Raw genomic sequence first — 8,227 nt, 5'->3', positions numbered from 1 at the left:
TCGATGACCTAGAAAACACATCTTCCTACTATGGCTCAAATATTTACCAACGGTATCATCCCCGCATATTGGACAACACATATAACCTTTATCAACGCAACCAGACAAGTTTCCATAGGCCGGAAAGTTGTTTATTATCCATAATAAAATTGCTCTCAATGTAAAATATGATTTACTATGTGCATCATACACATTTGGTTCGTCATCTTCCCAAAACTTCTTTAAATCATCAATTAACGACTATAAATACACGTCGATGTTATTACCAGGCTCATGCGGACTGGAAACTAGTATTGTTAACATCATAAAATTACTCTTCATGGCTAACCAGGAAGGAAGATTATATATTACTAAAACTACCGGCCAACAATTATATCTGTTTGTTAGTCCATTATTATACGGATTTATCCCATCTACCGACAAAGCCAAGCGAATGTTTTTTGCTTCCTTGCCAAGTGCTCTGGCCACTTATAATCAATATTTTCTCCATGAAGGCGAGTCAACTGGATGCCGCATCTTTTCGTCTTGTATTCGATGCTTTGCGTGCCAAGTCATTGGTTCGGAGGTGGTCGGAGATGCAAACATCCGTCTGAATTTAGGAATAATCGGAAAATATCACATGACTTTTGCCGGAATATTGACCTTTTTTTAGCATGTTTTCCTACCTTCCACCGAAATACATGGCACTTGGGTCACTCAAAAAAATTAAATATACACCCCGATATAGTATGTAGTTGTTTGGACAAGAGTGAATTTTTTCGTACTCTAGGCCTAAACCAGACAAGGTTTTCTTTGCTACGTATGCATTACGTGGCAGAACATTATCTTTGGGAAGGATTGATCCAATAAAGGAAAGCAAATCTGTAAAAGCACTATCACTGATTCCAAACCTAGATTTTCAATTATGTAACTTCAGCATCGACTCTAGCTTGTTACATTCGCTACCATCGAATAAAGGTTGTTCAGCATCAACTAAGAACCTCCTAAACTCGCATGATTCATTATCATAGTCCCTTGAATTATATATGCAGCATCACAAGCATTAATTATTTCTGAAGTTGGGGCAACGGGGGCAGGGGTAGGACCTCGACAATTACTATCAACTACCGACCTAGTCCTAGACTCTTCCATGTGCCAAATTCAATAAACATACCCTAAACTAAATCGATTTTCGTACAAATGACCCCTGATAATCTTTATTGGATATTTTTTGAAGTTGACACATCGTGCACAAGGACAAAGAATTTTTTTTTGGGTCACAAGAGTTTTCCTCGACAAATATCAAAAACTGCTCGACCCTTGTTTCATATTCTAGTGAATCCCTATCTTTCGCAATCCATGACTTGTCCATGTTATCCCAAAACTACCTAATTATCAAATTAATTTTCAAATAACATGGTAATATTTTTGCACACTACTTAATTTTTAACTATCTATATAGGCTGTTTCTTTTAGATTTTTAAATGCAATTACTCTAACATTTATGTACTAACTATTTCTTAGTAGTCATTGCATATAAAATAGAGAAAGCAAAAACATTAGCAAATGCCAATACCAATCCAATCATTTCACTAATGTTTATGAGAGAATGGAAAGATAAAAACAGAGGAGAGCAAGCCAAAATACATACATTTTCAAAATTTATAAACATTAACAAATACTAATCCAAAATTCATATAAACTCAATTAGTGAACATACAACATAAACAAACTCGAAAACATACATTTTTTATAATTTATAAACACAAGCCGAACACACACACATTTTTAAGCATATTAGAGCAAGTCCAATGGGGGAGCTAAAGTGGGTGCTATGGTCATAATATTGCACCCATGGAAAAAATGCAACTCCAATAGGATGCTATATTTAGATGCAAAATAACAATATGCTATACTTTGTGCTAAATATAGAACCAAGTATAGATGTTGCTATTGCTATATATAATATAGCACCCAAGAAAAAAATGCAACTCCGATTGGATGCTATATTTAGATGTTATGTGTATTTATAGGAGGGTGGTTGAAGGTTAGTTAAATATACATCTAATTGGTTCTATTTTGAAACTACCCATTGGACTATGAATTCTATTTTAACTCCAAAAACCACTTTTTGGTTTCAAATTATAGCAATAGCTATACACATTTTAGCATCACCATTGGACTTGCTCTTACACAACCATACACCTATAAATCACAAACTCGAATACATATATACATATATACTCCAATCACATGCAAACCCGAACTCAAATAGAGAAAAGAAATTACCAGACCACAGACTAGTAGCTTCAACCTCAAAATTTGAAGAGAGACTCGCTCTGAGAAACCACAGACTAGTAGCCCACAAACAAGAGCACACACCAAACCCACACCTCCAAACTCGAACTCGACTCCGAGATCTGTTGAAAAAGCGAAATATAGAAACAAATTAGTGTTTAACCGAACAAATATAATTAAATAGGACAAAGCAACCTTTTCCCGCACAAATGTAACTCGAATTGGACGAATTGAAAGCTAGAGATTGTCTTGCTCGTGAAAGGGGGAAGAACGGGGAGAATGTTTTCGACAAAAAGTGATTTTAGTTTTGTTAATTTATTTAGTTTTATGTCGTTTTCTTTTATTTTTATGTGTATGTTTGGAAATGTGTTGATGTTTTTTGGACAGCACACGGGAGAATATTCTGGGGTGGGGAATATTTGTTTGTCAAAAAATTGGCTAAGGGGGGAAAAGCAACGGGGAAGCGCATTTAATTTTTAAAAAAAATGTTTTAGACATCGGTTTTTGTCTTAGGTGATATCTAGATTTTTAATAGACATCGGTTTCTATAAATACAATGTAAAAGAGGGTTTTGACATCGGTGGTTATACTAACCGATGTCTAATATGTGATGTCTAATCCTGTTTTTCTAGTAGTGATATGGTGATTTTTAGGTGATGGTTGGCAGTGTGGTGAGCGTGGTGGTTCGGTAGTTTGCTTCTGGTGATTTTCTATGGACAATGGTGATGGCCGGAATATGAAGAAGATGAAGATAGGTAATGAGGATGTGAATAAAATTAAGAGTGATTGACACTTTGCACCACTTATGTTTATGCGCTTTTTCGATTTGGTCTCAAACAATTTTTTTGGCAGTATGCACCCTAAAGTTTGAAAAGCGCTTCGCTCTGCACCCCTTTGACCACTCTCCGTTTAATTGACCGTTAAAGTTAACGCATGTGGGGTTTTCACTTTGCACCCCACAATTTTAAACTTTTTTCATGAGTGTTTTGAAATATTTTTTTTCATGAGTATTTTTGAAGCTCAAGCCCAAGGCTTTTGTTCAAATGTTTCTGGTTTTGTTGTTTCTCTTTATTTATCTAAAATTTTAGGCATATAGGGAGGTCTCTTACATAGAAAACATGAGTGCCCACGTGAATGAGCTTATGCTCTGTTGTATTATTTTGCTTGCTGGAACATGAGATCAAGAGGATGCTTCAGAAAAAATGTTTATTGAGCTTTTCATTTTCAGGTGAACGGGGTGTTTTTGACGAGAAGGTTTTAGGTTCATTAGCTCATTCAGATTATAGAATGATGACTCTTATAGTGACTGGTGGGGTTCCTGGACTTTGCTAAGCTTTATTATCCTTATTCATATCTTTGCTATATGGTTTAGCATTCGAAGTTCACAGGTATGCAGGGAAAAAACTAAGAAGCCACAGGTCTGGGAAGATGTACATCATATCAGCGGGTAAGTCCATAATCACAAAACTCTTGTAATTTGGAGAACATCAGTCATTTTTTTCTCTTCTAAAAAATTATTATTTTTATGGTTTAAAAGACGAGACATTGACAAAAATAGGCAAGAAAATCAAAAGTTTAATACACAAGTAAAATTTATCTGAGTTAGAACTTGTATGGGCCAGTTGCGAAAAGGTCATTTGGATTTATGCAAAGGGTGCATAATTTTTAAGGGGGTTGGGGTATTTTTGTTTTTACATAATGTACAAGTTTATTTCCTTGCATTATATAACCAATGACCCAATCTATCATTAGTCATTACATATTATTGATTTATATTTTGTACGTACCAGTAAAAATGTATAATTAGAACCCCACCCTGGCTGTAAATGTTTATGCAGGGCCTTTGTAGTTAACATTGGGGACATGATGGAGAGGTGGACTAATTGCCTGTATCGGTATTACCTCTTGGAGATGATGAACATTGAACACCTTTGTCTTCTATTCCCAAGATTTACATTTGTGTAACATAATTTTCTATGGCTTCTAATTTCCATTTTTATGTATTTAATCTGCAGATCAATAGTACACAGAGTGATTCGAACAGGACAAGAACGATATTTTGTAATTAACACTTGTTTATGTTTTCCAAGACTTTGATTCTTCATCTGGACTGGCGGTTTCTGATATTTAGGTGATGATAGTGTCTGTAATAGCACAGTCCAGGTGAAGAATCAAAGCCTTGGGCTTGAGCTTCAAAAATACTCATGAAAAAAAAATTAAAATTGTGGGGTGCAAAGTGAAAATCCCACATCTGTTAACTTTAACGATCAATTAATAAACGGAGAGTGGTCAAAGGTGTGCAAAGCGCAACGCTTTTCAAACTTTAGGGTGCATACTGCCAAAAAAAATTGTTTGAGACCAAATCGAAAAAGCGCCTAAACATAAGGGGTGCAAAGTGTCAATAACTCTAAAATTAATGAGTGGTGATGGATGTGTTAGAATAATAGTAGTATTATTCTTATAATTTAAGTGAATATAAACTTGAATGGTTGTGACTATAGAAAAGTGGTGTCTGTTGGAATATGAAAGGGTGTCAAGTTTTTTTTCGTAGTATATATATATATCTGACGGCCACAAATATTAGACACATCTTGAAGACATGTTGAAAACACATACAGAAAACACAAGCAATAGTCACAATACATACAAATCTCTTAGTTTTTAGTTCGTTGGTGTCTAAGAATTTGTAGTGCTTATAATTTTCAGAACGTCAATCCGCTCAATCCTGGGAAGCCACTGCCATATTTCCCTGCAGCACCGGTGAGAAGGCATAGTTGCTTTTAAGGACACAGTTTGCAAAAATGGGATCGGATTTTCTACGACATACTTCATAAACATGTTCTTTCTTTCTGTTGTAATACATAATTTGCATGATATATTATGTGTGTATATATGTTTAATACTTATGTTTACTTATAATTTTGTTTTACATATCAATTTAATGTAATTAAGGTTATAACATATTTGCATTTAGAGTAAATATATTGTTCTGTTTTATTTTATTTTTGTTTATCACTTTGTTTTATTTTATTCTTGTTTATATATTTTAATATACTAAATATTAATATATTTTATACACTAATTTTCTAACAGGATGTAAATGGAATTTTTAAATGAGTGGTTAGGATTAGATCTCACATTTCACATCGGTTCTGAACCCTCTTAAATGACACTTCTTTTCCATATTAATTAAGTCGATAAGCTTATTTTATAAGCAATTTTTATATATATATGTCAAGTGATGTCCATCAAGTTTCACCGGGAAAAAATATATTTTGTCTCCTTGTGAAATCCGACTCTAAAACAGACAAATGGATAACGTAACAGGCTTACGCCGTCCAATAACAAGCTCTCCCTAGTCCCTATGCAATTCTGACAAGTGGGTTCTGCTATTAACTCAAACTATCAGACCATCATTCCAGTGCTGGTTTATTCATGTTCTTGGAAGTCGGGCTGTTTAACAAACCGAGCTATTTGCGCACAAACTCGAGATTGGCTCGTTAAGAGCTTGTTCAGTTTGGCTCGTTAAGTTAACGAACTCGAGCTCGAACACAAAAAATTGTTCGTTAAGTAAACGAGCTCGAGCCAAGCTTTTAGTATGTTCGGCTCGAGCTCGTTCGGCTCGTTAAAACTGGAAAACATGTAATATTTTCAGGTTTTTTTTAATAATTTATATATGTTATTGAATTCAGAATTCAACATATAATATATATATATATATATATATATATATATATATATATATATATATATATATATATATATATAGATTGATTGATTTTAGTGATGTCACCGATATTTCGGGAAATAATCATTCATTTGGTTTACTATTTTAACAGTTAAATAGAAGTTTGACTAATACCGTTAACTAGTGTTTAATCCTAATTTAGTGTTTCGATATTTTATAAAATATTTTCTACCGATCTAACCGTATGGATGTTAACATATATACATTCTGGTGAAATAACCAAAGTTTCAAAAAAAATAAATAAATTATTTGGTTAGCTATTTTAAGAATCAACTAGCAGTTTGTCCTTATTTTTTTTCTGGCTCGACTCGGCTCGGCTTGTATCTGTTCGCCAACAAGCTCGTGTTCAGCTCGTTAGTTAACGAGCTCAAGCTTGAACATAATTTTTGTTCGATTAAAAAGCTCGGCTCAGCTTGCCTTGTCTAGAAAAAAAATTAAACTTCGGCACGGTTCGGTCAAAACTTGGCTCGGCTCGGTTCGTGAACAGCCCTACTTGGAAGCCATGTATGACAAACTTCGTTACTGTATATACTTATCATCAATCATGCACAGTAACTAGGGCTGTTCACGAACCGAGCCGAGCCGAGTTTTGACCGAGTCGAGCCGAGCTTTAAATTTTTTCCTATCGAGCCGAGCCGAGCCGAGCCTTCTTATCGAACAAAAAAGTGTGTTCGAGCTCGAGCTCGATAACTAACGAGCCGAATACGAGCTTGTTCACGAACATATACGAGCCGAGTCGAGTCGAGCCGAGCCGAGCCAGAGAAAAATAAGGCCAAACCGCTACTTTACTCTTAAAATAGCAAGCCAAATAAAATTTTTAGCATGTTTTGATGGTACCATATTATAGTTGATATTCTCATGATCGATTTGATATATTATATGTTGAATTTGGCGTTTAATAACATATATATATTACGAAATTATTATGAAAATATTGCTTTTTTTCGAGCTTTAACGAGCCGAGCTCGAGCCGAACATACTAAAAGCTCGGCTCGAGCTCGTTTTCTTAACGAACAATTTTTTGTGTTCGAGCTCGAGCTCGTTAACTTAACGAGCCGAGCCGAACGAGCTCTTAACGAGCCGAGCTCGAGCTTGTTCGCGAACAGCTCGGTTCGTTAAACAGCCCTAACAGTAACTGCCTCGTCAATTTCAAATGTTGAATTATGCTGTGTACAAAAATGTGAACAAAATGACATGTGGTGGATTTTAATTGAAATGAGTCTCCTTTGAACAAAATGACATGTGGTGGACTTTAATTGAAATGAGTCTCCTGTATTTACATCAACACCCTCGATTAAAATATTTCACATCAATTTCCACATCATTATGTACAATTTTTTTTTTCTAATCCCGAGAGTCGAACTATTGACCTCCCGTAAAGGGGTACAAGAGCTCAATCATCGCACCAACACTTTGTTGGCCATTATCCATTATGTACAATTTTTTGTACACAATTATGTGCACCTAACACTACTTTTCTCGCAATTGGCCAACTAGCTAGGTCATAATTTGAGTTGAGCTTTTTCATACTTGACTCGAACATGAGTCGAGCTGTGTAGTCAATTGAAAGCCATAGTAGTTTTTTTAAATCGGCTCGAACTTGACTCAAAAAATTCGGACTTCAAACTCGGCTCGGCTCAACTGCACTCCAGAACAGTGTTCACTGCTTTAAGATCTTGCTCATAGTAAGTTGCATGCAAGAGAACAGACCACGCTAAAATTAACAATACAATAGAGTTGATATGTATGGATACGATATCTTGAATCTTATTTTCGATAAGCATGCCATGTAAATGGGAGATAGTGAATAATATAGTAGTTAATCTAGCTCAGCATCCCTTTGTCTTGTGAGAAATTAACCTCATTGCTGAGTCTGAGGCCATCTTTGTCATCACTCACATCCACAGATGCATCAAGTGGTGCAAAATTTTCAAGACAATCTCCAGCAACCACAAGAATAACTCAGTAGTTTAAACCCTGAAAATTCGAATTTCACCTTGATAACGACACACAACACAGAGAGAGCGCGGAGAAAATGAAAGAGAATGACGGAAAGCAACAGCATGGGGCCAAACAACAGGGACCTGCTGAGCTTTAAGCAGAAATTATTGCCTTCCTTGCGCAAACAACCAAGTATGAATTCCTTAAGTTTCGACAGAGACAGTGATCACTGGCCCATTCATGGCCCCATGCGTACATGCC

Source organism: Daucus carota, chromosome 3, assembly GCF_001625215.2.
Source record: "Daucus carota subsp. sativus chromosome 3, DH1 v3.0, whole genome shotgun sequence".
NCBI lineage: Eukaryota > Viridiplantae > Streptophyta > Magnoliopsida > Apiales > Apiaceae > Daucus > Daucus carota.
This window is presented reverse-complemented; position numbering follows the sequence as displayed.